We start from the raw sequence: 20347 nt of genomic DNA, 5'->3' as shown, positions 1-20347 counted from the left end.
CTCTTACTCAGCTGACTAATCTGTACCTCCAAATTTCTAATGGAGGATCTTGTTTCAGCAATGAAACTATGAGTGGTCTGAGAGAGATTGGAGACTATAGTGGCTAAGTTAGAGAGGTTCTGCTTAGAAATCTCCATTTGTTGGTGAGAAGGTAGGAATGGTCTGTTATTAGACCTATTTTGGTTTCTTGCACCTTGGTTGTTATTGAAGCCTTGTTGAGGCTCCTGTTGTTCCCTCCATAAGATGTTAGGATGATTCCTCCATAATGGGTTGTAGGTGTTTCCATAAGACTCCTTATTGGGATTTCCCAAATAGTTAACCTCATCAATCATGGGTTGATCTGCATCATATGCATCACCTTCATAGGAGGCTTCTTGAGTGCTGTCAGCTGCAGTTTGTAATCCAGTCAGATGCTGAGAGATCATATTGACCTGTTGGGTCAAGATCTTATTCTGAGCCAATGGCATTTAGGGTGTCAACCTCCAGGACTCCTCTCTTCTGAGCTACCCCATTGCTTACAGGGTTCCTCTCAGAAATGTTTGTGAATTGGTTGTTAGCAACCATGTCAATGAGTTCTTGTGCCACCTCAGGCATTTTCTTCAAGTGGAGTGAACCACCAGCAGAATGTTCCAGTGCCATCTTGGACATCTCACAAAGACTATCATAGAAGATATGTAGCATGGTCCAGTCTGAAATCATGTTAGGAGGGCACCTTCTGATCATTTGCTTGTACCTCTCCTATGCTTCATAGAGGGATTCACCCTCTTTCTGCTCGAAGGTTTGAACTTCCACCCTAAGCTTGTTCTGCTTTTGAGGTGGAAAGAACTTAGTCAAGAATGCATTGACCACTTTCTCCCAAGAGTCTAGGCTTTCCTTAGGCTGAGAGTCCAGCCATAACCTAGCTCTGTCCCTTACAACAAAGGAAAAAAGCATAAGCTTGTAAATCTCTGGATCCACTCCATTAATCTTGACAGTATCACAGATCTGCAAGAAATTAGAGATGAATCTGTTGGGATCTTCTTATGGAAGTCCATGAAACTAGCAGTTCTGTTGAACTAAAGTGACCAGTTGAGGCTTCAGCTCAAAGTTATTTGTACCAATGGTAGGTATAGAGATGCTTCCTCCATAGAAGTTAGAAGTGGGTGCAGTAAAATCACCTAGGACCTTCCTTGCGTCTCTTCTACCATTAGGATTGGCTGCCATATTTGTATTTTCAGCTTCTTGTTTGAAAAGCTCTGTGAGGTTTCCTCCGGAGTGTTATGCTCTAGCTTGTTGTAAATGCCTCCTTAGAGTCCTCTCAGGTTTAGGATTAGGATCAAAGAGAGGTTCTTTATCCCTGTTCCTACTCATAAACAAGAAGGAAGAATGCAAGAAGAAAAGAAGAAAAGGATTCTATATGTCACAGTATAGAGGTCCTTTAAGAGAGTTAAATAGGGGGAAAAGAAAAGAAAGATATCTTTTAAATTAAAAGAGTTTTCAAAAAATAAATAGAAAAAGAAAAAGAAGAGTTTTGAAAAATAGAAGAGAGAGAAAGAGGTAAGAATTTTCGATAAAGGAGCGAGAGAAATAAGTAGAAAGTTTTCGAAAATAGAAGAGAGAAAGAAGAATCTGAGAGATACCAGACTTTCAAAATTAAAATAAGATAAAATAGGTAACTACCCAACTAAGAAGAATTGAAAACACATTAAAAGATTTGATTTTGAAATTTAATTTAAAAAGAAAGTAAAAACTTGAAATTTAAAAGTTTTAAAATTAAAAAGAAGATAAGATAAGAAGGACTTAAAGCAAGAAGATTTGATAAAGAGTTGAAAAAGATTTGCAAAGATAAGATTTGAAATTTGATTTTTGAAAAAGATTTAATTTTGAAATTTGAAATTTGAATTTTAAATTTTGAATTTCGAAATTGAATTTTAAAATTTAAATTTGAAGTAAGATAAGATAGTATTTTTGAAAATTAAAGAAAGATAAAAAGATAAAGATTTGAAAAATATTTGAAAAGATAAGATTAAAAATTCAAAATTTAAACTTTACTAACAAGAAAACACCAAACTTAAAATTTTTAAATCAAGCTAGGAAAAGTTAGTCAAGATTTTCGAAAAATTAAAGAAAGATAAAAGAAATTTTTTTATTTTCAAATTTTAAGGAAATAGAAAAACAACTAAGAGACACCAAACTTAAAAATTTAAGATCCAAGGACACCAATTTTCGAAAATTTCAAAGAAAAACACCAAAAGACACCAAACTTAAAATTTTTGAAATCAAACAAGAAAAATCACCAAGAACAATTCAAACACAATAAAGAACACTCAAGAACAATTTTCAAAATTTTTAAGAAAACAAGGGGGACACCAAACTTAAAAACTGACACAAGACTTAAACAAAAGACAAATATCACTAAAGAAGAGAAAAGGTTTCGAAAAATTTTTGCAAAAGAAAAGAAAAGACACAATTAAAAGAGTAACTAAACCTTAAAGAATACCTAATCAAAGCAACAAGATAGTCCGGTAGTTTGTCAATCTCAGAATAAGCCCCGGCAACGGTGCCAAAAACATGGTGCGCAAAATTGAACTCTGTACAACTGAACTGGCAAGTGCACCGAGTCGTCCAAGTAATACCTCAGTTGAGTGAGGGTCGAATCCCACGGAGATTGTCGGATTGAGCGAGCAATGGCTATCTTATAGATCTTAGTCAGGCGATTACGGAAGATGATTATTTGTTTGAAAGCATAGACGAAACAGTAAGAACGAAATACCAGATTAGTGTGAAAGCAGTGATGGATATTTCGTTAAGGCTTTGGAGATGCGTGTTCTTTCCGGATTAACTTTTATTACTGTCTACTTCAACAACGAATGACTCATTCAATGGCAGCCGTAATTGACTAACTCATGTTGCATCCTCATCAAGTTAGTCTCTTCTAAACCATAGCAGTCCACCATATCCGAGAAACTCATGTAGCATCCTCATCAAGTTAACTCATGGCTTCCTACTATAGTCGAAGGTGAAGACCTAAGCAATCCACTCCCATTTGTGATCCTACTCAAAATGCCCCAGACAAGGTCAGATCTTCCAGATTAGGGAACGCTGCTTCTCATACTCTAGCCTTAATGCCACAAAAACCTTAGTAACCCATGGTCAACGGGATTATATGTCACATATCCAAAGTCACTCAGGCACACTCTTGGAATCTGCAGTGCATTTTCTAGCTGTGGTTCAATACTATCCGGGTCAGGACTCACACGGAATCCATGTAGAACAAGGATGATTGTCATAGGTCATCCTCAATTCATGAGATGAAGAACGAAAATGCACAAGAGAATGGAATCAAACGTGTATTAAAATAGAACAGTAATATTATTAATCCATGAGAATCAGCAGAGCTCTTAACCCTAACTTAGGAGGCTTAGTTGCTCATGCTTTACAGAAAGTAATGTAAAATGTGAAGAGGTAAAGATGAGGACGAAGATCCTAAACATGGGTGATGTTCTCCTTTAAATACTAATCTAATAGCTAAGAAGTACAAAAAGTATGACAGACTAGACTAGAGGTGTAAAAATCTATCCTAGGCCCACTTTTGTTGAGTACTTGGGCTGAGCTTGGCATCCAACTTGAGGAATAGGCGTTGAACGCCCATTAGGGGGTGATTGGCACTACCTTACTTCTTTGTGGGAATTGAATGCCCCAAAAGGGGTGGTTCTTGGGCGTTCAACGCTGGCTTGTCTCCTTGGGGCGTTGAACGCCAGCCAAGGGGTAGCTCCTTGGCGTTCAACTCCCAGTATGGGCAGGCTCCTTCGAAGAAAAGTATAAACCATTATATGTTGCTGGAAAGCTTTAGAAGTTAACTTTCCAATTCCGTTAAGAATGTGTCATTTGGACCTCTGTAGCTGCATAAATGCTTGTTTGAGTGAACGGAGGTCAGAATCTGACAGCATCTGCTACGCTTTCCTTGCCTCTGAATCAGACTTTGCCAAAGCTCCTTAATTTCATCCAGAAATGACCTAAAATCACCATAAAATACAACTCAAAATAGAATCCAAAAATGTAAATTTTGCACTAAAACCTATAAAAACATAATAAAACTTAAACAAAACATAACTAAAACAATATGAAAATGATGCCAAAAAGCGTATAAAATATCCGCTCATCAATATGCATGATTGAATTGGATGCAAATTTTGGTTTGATTGCTTATTATGGCTATTGCTATGAAAATTTGGGCCGGAGGCTATGATTGGGTGAGGTACACCCTTTTGGTAAGTTATAAGCCTCAATTGAGGTATTGAAAAGGTTAATTATATTGTAGGGTATTTTGGGCCAGAGGTTGTGATTGGATGAAAACTTGGTAAGTATGGTGGAATTGATTAATGTTTGTTGACTGATAGGTGATTTTACAATGTTCGCAAAACTACCGGAAAGTGCACTAGATCACATCAAGTAATACTACAGTGAGTGGGTTATCGTTCCCACAAAAATTAAGGAATTAAACAAGCAATGATTTATTGAGTATTCTAGTTAGACAATTCATAATTTGATGATGAAAAATTGATAATAGAAACATGTAATTTAAATGACTTGAGTAAGAAGTAAAATAAAGCAATAAATGACTTGCAAGTAAATAACAAAAATGTAAATTGCTGGAACTTTAAAGTGCAAGAATAGTGAATTGCAAGAATGTAAAGAGATCAACAGAAATGAATTAAAGCAATTCTAAAGTAAGGGAAGAAGAGAATAATGGGGGAAGATCATTGGGGTTCAGAGATATTGAATTCCATGGATTAAATAGTGTTCATTTCAACTTTAATTATGCAATCATTGATCTCTTGGCAAATCATAAGTGATTGAATTCTAATTTCTTGGTAATTCAATCTCTCTTGACTTGATCAATTGACAATTCCTTGATCTAATTGATCATGAGAAGAGATGAAGCATGTTCTATGATTTAGAGCTATACAATCTCATGAATCTAGATGTTAGTTGATTATATGTTACGTTATCAATCCAAATCCAAAAGCACAAGAATTGAGAGAAAGAGCTTCAAGCTTAGTTTCATGAATCTACTTTTCCAAGTGATCATAAAACCCAATTTAGATTTAAACTTTTTTCTAAGAGATTCAAATCTTTGGAATGAAGAACGACGACTCTTTCACATTTGATCCATTAAATTCAATAAAGCTGTTTTTCCCAATTAAAAGGGAATTAGCTACTCATGGCAAAAATGTGAAAGAAGTAAGAATGAAGAAGAAGTGAATAGAAGTGGAAGGAGAATTCCCCTCATATGAGGCTCTCTCATCCTCTATTTATAGCCTATTCTAAAATATAATTTCAAATGAAATTCAAATTACAAGAAAATGCAAATTCAAACTAACTATTACTAGAGATCTTCCTTGGTTCAATTAAGTCAAGAGCCTTGTCGATTGTTATGATGGTTGTGTGCTTCATTAAGTGGGCTTGAGGAAAAATTGTTTGTCATCAAATTAAGCACCTAATCTAGCGTGCAATACACTTTACTCAGGATAAAAATAAAGTTGAGAAACATGGCCCAAGGAAGTTGACTTAAGGTTGTATTGGAGATGCTTTGCATGGATTAAGTGACACAATTTCAAGCCTTGTTGAAAATTCATCGAAGGCGTCTATAGGGGGAGCGCTTCACATTCTCGACCAACGGTGGTGTTAGAATTGCCAATCTTGGCACCAAATTTAGCTTCCTGGGTATGGTAATTCATGGCGTTGGAGATGCCTTCTTGAGGGTGCAAAAGTGATGTCTAAGACACCTTTGTATTGCTCCAAATTGAGGCTTCATGGTGTGGCATTGGGGATGCCCAACTTGGTGGAAGGAAGGGGCGTTGGAGGCGCCATATGGTTGATGAAGAAGATGGAGTTGGAGGTGCCACAAGGTTGGTAAGGATGATGGCATTGGAGACTTGGCTCAACAAGGAGTGGAAGATGCCTTTGCTTCTCCAAAATGATGCTTTTAGGGGTGTATTGAAGAATGGCATTGGAGACTTGGCAAATAGAATCATTGGAGATATAACACCCTACCACACAGAGCTTTATGCCTAGGACGTAATTCAAAGGTGGTGAGATACTACGATCTCTAAAAGTAAAATATGTATATATATGAAAGGAAGTTTAACTAGGAGCCTTGATAAGAAAAGTTAAACGAAACACCAACAAAAAAGCGCATACTCTCGGTCGGATCAACATAGAAAGGTAGATAAGATTAAAAGGAAAGGATAATATTTATACAAGATTAGAGTTCCGAAGATATAAGTAACAAGCTCCAGGCTTGGCTTGTGAAGCTAAGGCCGGCCGGAGTATATTTACACATATATACAACACAGGATATCCCAAAACAGAAAACCCACAACCTGTTTCTCCAAGTCACCTCTAAGAGAGACAAACATAAAATATATACCGAGGAGAAATCTATATATATATACATAAAATACAAACAATAAGTCCCAGAATAGATCTTCTCTTAAAAAAGTCTCCAGAAGGCTCATCGAGTTGCCTCTCGACCTGCATCTGAAAACAACAGAATATGTATGGAATGAGAATTGGGGGTTCTCACATGGTAAAGGTTCCTGCATAGTTAATATAAAAGGTCCCAAGAAATCCAGAGGCAATCCTATAACTTCGACTCTCAAATTTAAACTTATGAAAGAATTCTAAACCAGAAATTAGATAAGTTATCTAAGGTGTTCAAGTTCTAAATCTATCTTTAACCTAACATTTCACTTTCTGTCTCCTCCAAACCTCCTAATCACTAGTGGACTACCCTCAGTGTCACCTTTGTCAGCATGATGATGCCAGGGCATCATAGCCTATTTTTCTATACTTTTTTACTAGATTTTGGTTTAGTTTTCATACAAATTTTATTGATAAAGGAGCAAAAGCATGAATAATTTCTGCATAAAACAAAATCTCAAGCATAGGTGAATTTTAGTTAATATACAGGGTAAATATGATGAAATAGATCACACTAAGTGAAGTTATGATTTTGAGCATTATTAGCACACTTAGCATAGTAAAGATTATCTTGTATGTTACTTTGATACACTTATTTGTTTGATGATAGGTAAAAGAGAAGCAGAAAAGGGGGGCAAGAAAGAAGCAAGAAAGCAAGGTTGAGCCCAAAGTTGGACCTCAAACGCTACCCAAAACGTTGGCCAAGAAAGGTGCAAAGTTGGAGCCAAAGTTGGACGTTGTTTTCAATGCTGGTGTGCTAACGTTTGGGGTCAAACACTGGGTCCAACTTTGGGTTAAACGTTGAAGTGAGCCTGGGAGCATTTCTCAATGTCTGTGACACCAAAAATGGCCCCAATAAATGCCAATTACACCCCTGGATCATGCAAGCAAGCTGAGCCCATCAACATCACTCAATCCAAGGCACAAGAAGCATCTAGATTAGGAATTTTAATTCAATTGTAATTTGCTCTTTCATTTTAGTTTGTAAGCCTATATATAAGCAATAGTTAGATTGGAGAAATCATTCTAGATTGGAGGGGAGTCCAGAATCATGCATTCACATCCCCTGACACACACCATTCATACACTCTTTTTCCGTTTCTTTTCTTTTCTTCCTTAGGAATAGTTCCATTTCCATTTTGTAATTCTCAGTTATGAATTTTGAAATTTCAATTCCTGTTTTGAATTCTAATTCTTCTTCTTTAATTTTTTGCATTTTCTTTCTTCTCTGTTTAAGTAGAGCAATGAACTAAACTAACTCTTTTCGTTGGGTTAGAGAGCTCTATTGTTATTTGATGGATTAATTGTAATTCTCATTCTTCTTCTTCTGTCTTTTCTCTTGATCTTACTAGAAAGCTTTCGGTCTTCATCCAATTGAACAATTGTCTCGACGGAGAAATTGTTCATAATTGGGTTTCCTCTGATTCTTGAGAGAGGGATGAGGAGATGATGCTAGAAAGACTTTCTCACGTTGGATTAGGTTGGGGGTTGGATGGATATTGTGACATTTAATCCTACCAATACTTTGATCTATGAATGTGTGTAGTATAATCAGTGACCAAACTTCATCTCTTCCCATGAGCAATTAAATCAAGACATTGGGCAATTGTTCAAAGTTAGAGAGATTGGTGAGCCAAGACATTGGAACTCATAGGATCGACCCTTACTCACGTAAGGTTTATTACTTGGACGACCCAGTGCACTTGTTGGTTAGTTGTGCGGAGTTGTGAAAAAGAGTTGAGATTACGATCGTGCGTACCAAGTTGTTGGCGCCGTTGAGATCACAATTTCATGCACCAAGTTTTTGGCGTCGTTGCCGGGGACTGTTCGAGTTTGGACAACTGACGGTTCATCTTGTTGCTCAGATTAGGTAATTTTATTTTATTTTTAAGCTTTTTATTTTCGAAAAATTACAAAAAAAAAGTTAATAAAATCATAAAACCAAAAATAATTTTGTGTTTCTTGTTTGAGTCTAGTGTCAATTTTTAAGTTTGGTGTCAATTGCATCTTTTTAATTTTTCTTTAAATTTTTGAAGAACACCTGCATGAAACTGTTCTTCATAATCTTCAAGTTGTTCTTGATAATCTTCTTTGTTTGATCTTTGCATTTTCATGTTTTGTGTCTTTTCTTGTTTTTCATATGCATTTTCAATTTGTTAGTGTCTAAACATTGAAAATTTCTAAGTTTGGTGTCTTGCATGTATGTCTTTTCTTAAAAATTTTCAAAAATAAGTTCTTGGTATTCATCTTGACATTCAAAGTGTTCTTGGTGTTCATCTTAACGTTCAAAGTGTTCTTTCATGCATCATGTGTTTTGATCTTAAATTCTCATATTTTGCATCATTTTTATGTTTTTCTCTTTCTTCTTTAAAAATTCAAAAATAAAAAACATATATTTTCTTATTTCACTCATAAATTTTGAAAATTTGAATTGATTTAGTCATAAATTTTTTTAAAATTTAATTTTTTCTTATGAATCAAGTCAAAATTTTCAATTTAAAATTCCTATCTTTTCAAAACTTTTTCAAAAATCAAAACTTTTTCATTTTTTCTTTCATATTTTAAAAAATTTCAAATTGATTTTTAAAATCTTTTTCTTATTTTTGTTTCATATCTTCGGATTTAGTGCTAGCATTCAATTTTTAGATTCAAAAATTTCAAGTTGTTACTTGCCTTTTAAGAAAAGTTTCAATCTTTAAATTTTAAAATCATATCTTTTAGTTTCTTGTTAGTCAAGTAATCAACTTTAATTTCAAAATGAAATCTTTTCAAATTTCTTTTTCAAATCTTTTTCAAAATAAATTCCAATCATATCTTTTTCAAACAAATCTCTTTCAATCATATGTTTTTCAAAACTTAATTTCAAAATCTTTTCAAAATTGATTTTCAAATCTTTTTTAATTAACTATTTTTCTCTCTCTAATTTTTGAAAATTCCCCACCACTTTTTCAAAATTCTTCTTAATTAACTAATTGTTTTAAACTTTAATTTAGTTTTATTTCTCTTTTTAAATTTCGAATTATAATTAATATTTAAAATAAAAACAAAAATATTTTTATTTAATTTTTTTTAATTTCTGAATTCTTCCCCCTCTCATCTCTTTCTATTTATTTATTTATCTACTAACACTTCTCTTCTACTCATAATTCGAACCCCCTCTTCTTCTCTGTGTTCGAATTTTTCTCTTCTCCTTCTATTCTTCTCTTCTTCTACTTGCATAAGGGAATCTCTATACCGTGACATAGAGGATTCCATATTTTCTTTGTTCTCTTCTTTTTCATATGAGCAGGAACAAGGATAAAGACATTCTTATTGAAGCTGATCCTGAACCTGAAAGGACTCTTAAGAGGAAACTAAGAGAGGCTAAAGCACAACCCTATAGAGAGGACCTAACAGAAATTTTCGAAAAAGAAGGAGACATGGCCGAACCCAATAACAATGCCAACAATGCAAGAAAGATGCTTGGTGACTTTATTGCACCCTCTTCTAACTTCTATGGAAGAAGCATCTCAATTCCTGCCATTGGAGCAAACAAATTTAAGCTTAAGCCTCAATTAGTTTCTCTAATGCAACAGAATTGTAAGTTTCATGGACTTTCATTGGAAGATCCTCATCAGTTCTTAGCTGAATTCTTGCAAATCTATGACACTATCAAGACCAATGGAGTTGATCCCGAGGTCTATAGGCTTATGCTTTTTCCTTTTTCTGTAAGAGACAGAGCTAGAACATGGTTGGATTCACAACCTAAGGAAAGCCTGAACTCTTGGGAAAAGCTGGTTAGTACTTTCCTGGCCAAATTCTTTCCACCTCAAAAGATGAGCAAGCTTAGAGTGGAAATCCAAACCTTCAGACAGAAGGAAGGTGAGTCCCTCTATGAAGCTTGGGAAAGATATAAGCAATTGATCAAAAGGTGTCCTATTGACATGCTTCCAGAATGGAGCATCATATGTATATTCTATGATGGTCTGTCTGAGTTGTCAAAAATGTCATTGGACCATTCTGCAGGAGGATCTCTTCATCTGAAAACCCCTGCAGAAGCTCAGGAACTCATTGAAATGGTTGCAAATAACAATTCATGTACACCTCTGAGAGGAATCCTGTGAACAATGGGACGCCTCAGAAAAAGGGAGTTATTGAAATTGAGACTCTAAATGCCATATTGGCTCAAAACAAAATATTGACTCAACAAGTCAATATAATTTCTCAGAGTCTGAATGGATTGCAAGCTGCATCCAACAGTACTAAAGAAGCATCTTTTGAAGAAGAAGCTTATGATCCTGAAAACCCTGCAATGGCAGAGGTGAATAACATGGGAGAACCCTATGGAAACACCTATAATCCTTCATGGAGAAATCATCCAACTTTCTCATGGAAGGACCAACAGAAGCCTCAACAAGGCTTCAACAATAATGGTGGAAGAAACAGGTTTAGCAATAGCACGCCTTTTCCATCATCTTCTCAGCAACAGACAGAGAATTCTGAACAGAGCCATTCTGGCCTGGCAACCATAGTCTCTGATCTATCCAAGACCACACTAAGTTTCATGAATGAAACAAGGTCCTCCATTAGAAATTTGGAGACACAGGTGGGTCAGCTGAGTAAGAAGATTACTGAAACTCCTCCCAGTACTTTCCCAAGCAATACAGAAGAAAATCCCAAGAGAGAGTGCAAGGCCATAACCATGACCAACATGGCCGAACCTGGAGAGAGTGAGGAGGATGTGAGTCCTAGTGAGAAAAGCCTCATGGGACATCCTCTGGACAGAAAGGGGTTTCCCTTTGAGGAACCAAAGGAATCTGAGGCTCATATAGAGACCATAGAGATTCCATTGAACTTTCTTCTGCCATTGATGAGCTCTGATGAGTATTCTTCCTCTGAAGAGGATGAAGACATCACTGAAGAGCAAGTTGCTAAGTATCTAGGAGCAATCATGAAGCTGAATACCAAGTAATTTGGTAATGAGACTTGGGAGGATGAACCCCCCTTGCTCACCAATGAACTGAATGCATTAATGAGGCAAACATTACCTCAGAAGAAACCAGATCCCGAAAAATTCTTCATACATTGTACCATAGGCACCATGACCTTTGGGAAGGCTCTGTCTGACCTGGGGTCAGGGATAAACCTCATGCCACTCTCTGTAATGGAGAAACTAGAAATCTTTGAGGTACAAGCTGTAAGAATCTCACTAGAGATGGCAGACAAATCAATAAAATAGGCTTATGGACTAGTAGAGGACGTGCTAGTGAAGGTTGAAGGCCTTTACATCCCTGCTGATTTCATAATCTTAGACACTGGAAAGGATGAGGATGAATCCATCATCCTTGGCAGACCCTTCCTAGCCACAGCAAAAGCTATGATTGATGTTGACAGAGGAGAGTTGGTCCTTCAGTTGAATGAGGACTACCTTGTATTCAAGACTCAAGGTTCTCCTTCTGTAACCATGGAGAGGAAGCATGAAAAGCTTCTCTCAATACATAGTCAAACAAAACCCCCACATTCAAACTCTAAGTTTGGTGTTGGGAGGCCACAACCAAACTCTAAGTTTGGTGTTGAGAGGCCCCAACCTTGCTCTGATTATCTGTCAGGCTCCATGAGAGCTCACTGTCAAGCTATTAACATTAAAGAAGTGCTTATTGGGAGGCAACCCAATGTTATTTAATTATATCTATTTATTTTCCATTATTATTTTATGTTTTTTTTAGGTTGATGATCATGTGAAGTCACAAAAATAACTGAAAAATCAAAAACAGAATAAAAAATAGCATTAAAAATAGCTCACCCTAGAGGAAGAGCTTACTAGCATTTAAACGCCAGTAAGAAGCATCAGACTGGCGTTTAACGCCAGAAAGAAGCATCAAGCTAGCCTTAAACGCCAGAAACAAGCTACAGTTTAGCGTTTAACGCCAGAAACAAGCACCAACTTGGTGTTAAATGCCAATAAAGGGAGAAAAGCTGGCGTTAAACGCCAGAAACAAGCAGCAACCTGGTGTTTAACGCCAGAAGTGCACTCTAAGGGCGTTTTACACGCCTAAATGGAGCAGGGATGATAAGTCCTTGACCCCTCAGGATCTGTGGACCCCACAGGTTCCCCACCTACCCCACCTCTTCTTCTCTCCTCTTCACACCTTTTCATAACACTCTTCCCCAAATACCCTTAACCAATCACATCCATCTACTCTTCGCCAAAAACCCCACCTACCTCCTACTTCAAAATCCTTTCCCTCCCAAACCCAACCCTAATACACGAAACCTAACCCTCCCCCACCCCTATATAAACCCCTCACCACTCCTTCATTTTCACATATTACAACCACTACTTCTACCCCTTGGCCAAACTACATCTCCCTCCATCTCCTCCATTTTCTTCTTCTTCTACTACTTTCTTTCTTTTTTTGCTCGAGGACGAGAAAAAATTTTAAGTTTGGTGTGGTAAAAGCATTACTTTTTGTTTTTTCATAACCATTAATGGCACCTAAGGCCAGAGAAACCTCAAGAAAGAGGAAAGGGAAGGCATTTGCTTCCACCTCTGAGTCATGGAAGATGGAGAGATCATCTCAGAGGTCCATCAAGACCACTTCTATGAAGTTGTGGCCAAGAAGAAGGTGATCCCTGAGGTCCCTTTTAAGCTCAAAAAGGGAAAATATCCGGAGATCCGACAAGAGATTAGAAGAAGAGGATGGGAAGTTCTCTCCAATCCTATTCAACAAGTCGGAATCGTAATGGTTCAAGAGTTCTATGCAAACGCATGGATCACTAGAAACCATGATCAAAGTATGAACCCAAATCCAAAGAATTGGCTTACAATGGTTTGGGGGAAATACTTAGATTTCAGTCCAAAAAATGTAAGGTTGGCATTCAACTTGCCAATGATGCAAGAAAATGCACGCCCCTACACTAGAAGGGTCAACTTTGATCAAAGGTTGGAACAAGTCCTCATGGACATATGTGTGGAAGGAGCTCAATGGAAAATTGACTCAAGAGGCAAACCGGTTCAATTGAGAAGGCATGACCATAAGCCTATGGCTAGAGGATGGTTGGAGTTCATCCAACGCTCTATCATTCCTACTAGCAACTATTCCGAAGTAACTGCGGATCGGGCCATCATGATCCATAGTATCATGATTGGGGAGGAAGTGGAAGTTTATGAGATTATACCTCAAGAACTCTACAAGGTGGCTAACAAGTCCTCCACTTTAGCAAGGTTAGCCTTTCCTCACCTCATTTGTCACCTTTGCAATTCGGCTGGGATTGTCATAGAGGGAGACATTCTCATTGAAGAGGACAAGCCCATCACTAAAAAGAGGATGAAGCAAACAAGAGAGCCCACTCATGGACCTCAACAAGGGCATGAGAAAATTCTTCATCATGAAATCCCTGAGATACCTCAAGGGATGCACTTTCCTCCACAAAACTATTGGGAGCAAATTAACACCTCCCTAGGAGAATTAAGTTCCAACATGGGACAACTAAGGGTGGAGCACCAAGAGCATTCCATCCTTCTCCATGAAATTAAAGAAGATCAAAGAGCTATGAGGAAGGAGCAACAAAGGCAAGGAAGAGACATAGAGGAGCTCAAGAGCACTATTGGTTTTTCAAGAGGAAGAAGACGCCACCCTCACTAAGGTGGACCCGTTCTTTAATTTCCTTGTTCTTTTCATTCTATAGTTTTCTTTGTTCTTTATTACATGATCATTAGTGTCTAGTGTCTATACCTTAAAGCCGTGAATGTCCTATGAATCCATCACCTTTCATAAATGAAAAATGTTTTTAATCACAAAAGAACAAGAAGTACATGATTTTGAATTCATCCTTGAAATTAGTTTAATTATTTTGATGTGGTGACAATACTTTTTGTTTTCTGATTGAATGCTTGAATAGTGCATATGTCTTTTGAATTTGTTGTTTATGAATGTTAAAATTGTTGGCTCTTGAAAGAATAATGAAAAAGGAGAAATATTATTTGATAATCTGAATAATCATAAAATTGATTCTTGAAGCAAGAAAAAGTAGTGAAGAACAAAGCTTGCGAAAAAAAATGGCGAAAAATAAAAGAAAGAAAAAGGAAAAGCAAGCAGAAAAAGCCAATAACTCTTTAAACCAAAAGGCAAGAGAAAAAAAGCCAGTAACCCTTTAAACCAAAAGGCAAGGGTAATAAAAAGGATCCAAGGCTTTGAGCATTAATGGATAGGAGGGCCCAAAGGAATAAAATCCTGGCCTAAGCGGCTAAACCAAGCTGTCCCTAACCATGTGCTTGTGGCGTGAAGGTGTCAAGTGAAAAGCTTGAGACTGAGCGGTTAAAGTCGTGATCCAAAGCAAAAAGAGTGTGCTTAAGAACCCTGGACACCTCTAATTGGGGACTCTAGCAAAGCTGAGTCACAATCTGAAAAGGTTCACGTGTCTGTGGAATTTATGTATCCGGTGGTAATACTGGAAAACAAAGTGCTTAGGGCCATGGCCAAGACTCATAAAGTAGCTGTGTTCAAGAATCAACATACTGAACTAGGAGAGAATCAATAACACTATCTGAATTCTGAGTTCCTATAGATACCAATCATTTTGAACTTCAAAGGATAAAGTGAGATGCCAAAACTGTTCAGAGGCAAAAAGCTACCAGTCCTGCTCATCTAATTGGAGCTAAGTTTCATTGATATTTTGGAATTTATAGTATATTATCTTCTTTTTATCCTATTTGATTTTCAGTTTCTTGGGGACAAGAAATAATTTAAGTTTGGTGTTGTGATGAGCGGATAATTTATACGCTTTTTGGCATTGTTTTTAGGTAGTTTTTAGTATGATTTAGTTAGTTTTTATTATATTTTTATTAGTTTTTATTCAAAAATCACATTTCTGGACTTTACTATGAGTTTGTGTGTTTTTCTGGGATTTTAGGTATTTTCTGGCTGAAAGTGAGGGACCTGAGCAAAAATCTGATTCAGAGGCTGAAAAGGGACTGCAGATGCTGTTAGATTCTGATCTCCCTGCACTCGAAATGGATTTTTTGGAGCTACAGAAACCCAATTGGCGCGCTAGAAATTGCATTAAAAAGTAGACATCCAGGGCTTTCCAGCAATATATAATAGTCCATACTTTTCTCGAGTTTTGACGACGCAAACTGGCGTTCAAACGCCAACTTCATGCCCTATTCTGAAGTTAAATGCCAGAAACAGGTTACAAACCAGAGTTAAATGCCACAAACAGGCTGCAACCTGGTGTTTAACTCCAAGAGAAGCCTCCACACGTGTAAAGCTCAATGCTCAGCCTAAGCACACACTAAGTGGGCCCCGGAAGTGGATTTCTGCACTATCTGCACTTAGTTACTTATTTTCTGTAACCCTAGCTACTAGTTTAGTATAAAAACTATTTTTAGAGACTTATTTCATAATCTTTGGACGTTTAGTCCCTAGACCTTTGAGGTTGGCCATTTGGCCATGCTTAGACTAATTTCACTTATGTATTTTCAATGGTGGAGTTTCTACACCCCATAGATTAATGTATGGAGCTCTGCTATTCCTCATGAATTAATGCAAAGTACTATTGTTTTCCTATTTAATTCAAGCTTATTCTTATTCTAAGATATTCATTCACACTTCAACCTGATGAATGTGATGATTCATGACACTCATCATCATTCTCACCAATGAACGCATTTCTGACAACCACTTCCGTTCTATCTGCAATAGCTATAGTGTGTATCTCTTAGCCTCCATTCCGAAAGATCGGAGTCTTCGTGGTATAAGCTAGAATTAATTGGCAGCATTCTTGAGATCCAAAAAGTCTAAACCTTGTCTGTGATATTTCGAGTAGGATCTGGGATGGGATGACTGTGACGAGCTTTGATGAGAGAACTTTTGCGTGGTCTAGAAATTTACGGATAAATCCTCGTTGCAAGTTTAGTTTCTAAACCTTCAAAAATCCTTTCATACAAATGTTTTGGTTGTCACAAGTAACAAACCCCTTTTAAAATTGATAACCGAGTATTTAAACCTCGGGTCGTCTTCTCAAGGAATTGCAGGGAGGTATGTTCTTATTATTGGTTATGAGTTTGTAAATTAAGGGTTTTAGAAATTAGGGAGCAGTATGTTGCATAAGAAGAATAAAATAAAGAAATAACTATAAAATAAACTCTTGGAAAGGTATGAAAACAGAAAGTCCTATCTTGGTTATCCTTATCAATTGTAATGAGAATTGGATTTTTCTCCCACTTTGTTGACCTCTAACTATGAAGGTAAGTTAAGTGGATGAATTAATTTTTATTCCTTAGGTCCTAGTCTTTCCTTGGGAAAGGCTAGAGTTATTGGAACTCGAATTAATTCTTGAAGAATTCCAATTTTCAATCAACAATGAGTTTGATAACTCAACTGTTTCCAATGATTCAACCAAAGCCAAAAGGGAAGAAAGTCTACTTGAATGAAAATAACTTGGATAAACATAGAGCATTAATAAATTAAAGAGAGCAATCATAAGTCTGAAATACCTCAAATTATATTAAATAAAATATTCAAATCATAACATGGAAAAGTTCATAAATTAAATTGGGAAAATAAATAAAAATAAAGAACCTGTGATTGAGAGTCGCTCCTAAAACTAAGAGAAATCTTAAATCCTAATCCTAAGAGAGAGGAGAGAACCTCTCTCTCTAAAAACTACATCTAAATCTTAAAATTGTAAATATGAGAGCCTGATGATGAATGGATGCATTCGCCCACTTTATAGCCTCTAATCTGTGTTTTCTGGGCCACAAACTGGGTCAGAAACAGCCCAGAATTCGCTGGTTGCGAATTCAAATACGCTAATTTTCGTCACTGTGACGCGGTCGCATGGAGCACGCGGTCGCGTCACCTAGTGTCAGGGAAACTATGGCATATTATATATCAAATCAAAGCCCCGAACGTTAGCTTTCCAACACAACTGGAACCGCATCGTTTGGACCTCTGTAGCTAAAGTTATAGCCGTTTGAGTGCAGAGAGGTCAGGCTGGACAGCTTAGCAATTTCTCCAACTTCTTGTATTCCTTCCACTTTTGCATGCTTCCTTTCTATCCTCTGAGCCACTCCTGCCCTATAATATCTGAAATCACTTAACACATATATCAAGGCATCTAATGCTAATAAGAGAGGATTAATAATAAGCAAATATAAGATCAAAGAAGCATGTTTTCAATCATAGCACAAAATCAGGAAAGAAATATAAAACCATGCAAATATTATGAATAAGTGGGTAAAGAGTTGATAAAATCCACTCAATTGAGTACAACATAAACCATAAAATAGTGGTTTATCAAGCTTCAAACTCGCGAGTGTTGGGCGTAGTGATAGACGCAAAAGGATCAATGGATCCTATTCCAACATAAGTGAGAACCGACAGATGATTAGTCGTGCGGTGACAGCACATTTGGACCATTTTCAATGAGAGGACGGACGGTAGCCATTGACAACGGTGATCCCCCAACATACAGCTTGCCATGGAAAGGAGTATGAATGATTAAATGAAGACAGTAGGAAAGCAGAGATTCAGAAGGAACAAAGCATCTCCATACGCTTATCTGAAATTCCACCAATGAATTACATAAGTATTTCTATCTTATTTTATATTTTACTTATATTTTAATTATCAAAACCTCATAAGCATTTTAATCTGCCTGACTCAGATTTACAAGATGACCATAGCTTGCTTCAAGCCGACAATCTCCGTGGGATCGACCCTTACTCACGTAAGGTTTATTACTTGGATGACCCAGTGCACTTGCTAGTTAGTTGTGCGGAATTATGAAAAAGAGTTGAGATTACGATCGTGCGTACCAAGTTGTTGGCACCGTTGAGATCACAATTTTGTGCACCAATGCACTTCCAATCCTTGATTTTCCAGGAATTTTCCACATTGCATGCTTTTCTCTTCACTCCTTTGATCTATTTCGAGCCTTTTCAACCTGAAATCACTAACACACATATCAAGGCATTGAGTGGAATCAAATGTGAATTTAAATTAGCAAATTAAAGGCCTAAAAAGCATGTTTTTACACTTAAGTATAACTCAGGAGAATTTACGAAACCATGCTATTTTAGTGAATAAATGTGGAAAAAGGTGATAAAATCCCCTAAAATTAACACAAGATAAACCACGAAATAGTGGTACATCAAATCTCCCCACAGTTAAAGAATAGCATGTCCTCATGCTAACCCAAGAAAGAGACAAAGGGTATCATCATTTATTCAATGAAAATCTACCTACATGCAACTATCTAATTAAATGCAATTGCTTGGTCAAAATAAATCAACTTCCAAGAAAGCATATATGCACGTGAGGGCTAAAAGTATCACCAACCAAGCCAAACCACAATTGAATTGAGTTATTCAAGGTTTTAAAAACTTGCAAGAAAAGTGATGATCATGGTGAAAACATGTAATTGAGCAATCGAACCCTCACTAGATGCGTATCCGCTCTAGTCACTCAAGTGTCTAGGGTTGATTCACTCAATTCTCCCCTAATCATGCTCTCCAAGATTTGTTTTTCATCTAACAATCAACAATTATCATGCATGCATACAAATATCATGAGGACTTATCTATGGGTTGTAATGGGGCTAGGGTCAAGGTAAGGATGCGTATGGTCAAGTGGACTTGAAATTTGAATCTTTGATTAACTTAAGCTTCCCACCTAACCTATATAACAACTTATACAATTTCAAAGCTAACCTAACTACCCATTCTTCACTTTTTCAAACACTCATGCATTCTCTTTTTGATCACAACTCATATGCATTGATTATTATTGAGCTTCACTTGGGGCATTTTGTTCCCTTTTTATTGCTTTTCTTTTTCTTTCTTTTTCTATAATTTTTTTCTTTTTCTACATATTTTTTTCTTTTTATTTTTCTATTTTTTTTCTTTTCAAACTAAAATATACACAAGAGTATCAATGCATATGGTTTTATATTTAACATATGAGTATGTACCCAATTCCCAATGTTTTCAATAGAAATACAAAACTCCCTTTTATCTCAACCAATGTCCCAAGTTTCTCCACACTTGAATGATACACATACTCACTAGCCTAAGCTAATCAAAGATCCAAATTAAGGACATTTGTTGTTTTTTGCTTCAAGGCTTGTAATGTGCTAAAATTAAGAACAAATGGGGTTTAGCATAGGCTCAAAATTGGCTAACAATGGAAGATAAAAAGTGCTTTCAAAGATAAGCAAGGGGGTATGGCAATTTGTCGAGTTGCCACCTTCAGCTGGTGGCTTAACCAGTTGCTGCATGTTCTTTGTTCCGCTTCCATTTTTGCTTATAATGACTCATCCTGAAAATAGAAGGCAGGATAGTGAGAAAAGTAAATACAAAAGCAAGAAAGCGTAAATTTTTGGAATGAGGTGAAAACCACTAGAATGGAGCGAGTGAATTAGTGTGACATCGATGAAACAAGTGTAAGAGTTCTAAGTTGCGTGCGGTTTAGAACACACACTAGCATAAAAAGCTAAATCACAATTACAAAAAAAGGAACATGCACTTCACTCATTCTAGTGTGCTTGAAATACTTTAAAGAGAAGTTGAAGGTTAAGACAACCAAACAAGCAATAAAGAAGCATAAAAGCATGCAAGCAAAGATAAGCAATTGTGAAATGAATAATGAATGGACCTTGATTGATGTGCAAGTAAACTTAGTAAACAAATCGAAATGTAAAGCTCAGACATCAACAATGTCACACTTTGAATTTGGGCTCACATCACCTAGTGGACATAAGATAGGAAACATGATTACTACGCAATGTAGTAAAAGAGAACTAGAGGTGGAAAGTCAATCACATAGCAAGCATGGTCCATATAGCTTGAGAATTTCAAAAGGATGTCCCTAGGTGATCTTCCAATCCAATTTCACAAAAG

General features: G+C 36.6%; 2 non-coding genes across 2 annotated transcripts; one reads left to right on the top strand and one right to left on the bottom strand.

Moving 5' to 3' along the window:
- The first annotated feature begins 692 nt into the window (after positions 1-692).
- Positions 693-801, top strand: LOC112752570 (small nucleolar RNA R71). Its single transcript, XR_003177001.1, has one exon. It is a non-coding gene; the product is annotated as a small nucleolar RNA R71 (small nucleolar RNA).
- A 9485-nt stretch (positions 802-10286) lies between these two features.
- On the bottom strand, positions 10287-10394 carry LOC112752350 (small nucleolar RNA R71). The gene has a single exon (XR_003176790.1). It is a non-coding gene; the product is annotated as a small nucleolar RNA R71 (small nucleolar RNA).
- Positions 10395-20347: the final 9953 nt, after the last annotated feature.

Source organism: Arachis hypogaea, chromosome 15 (assembly GCF_003086295.3).
Source record: "Arachis hypogaea cultivar Tifrunner chromosome 15, arahy.Tifrunner.gnm2.J5K5, whole genome shotgun sequence".
Lineage (NCBI taxonomy): Eukaryota > Viridiplantae > Streptophyta > Magnoliopsida > Fabales > Fabaceae > Arachis > Arachis hypogaea.
This window is presented reverse-complemented; position numbering and strand designations above follow the sequence as displayed.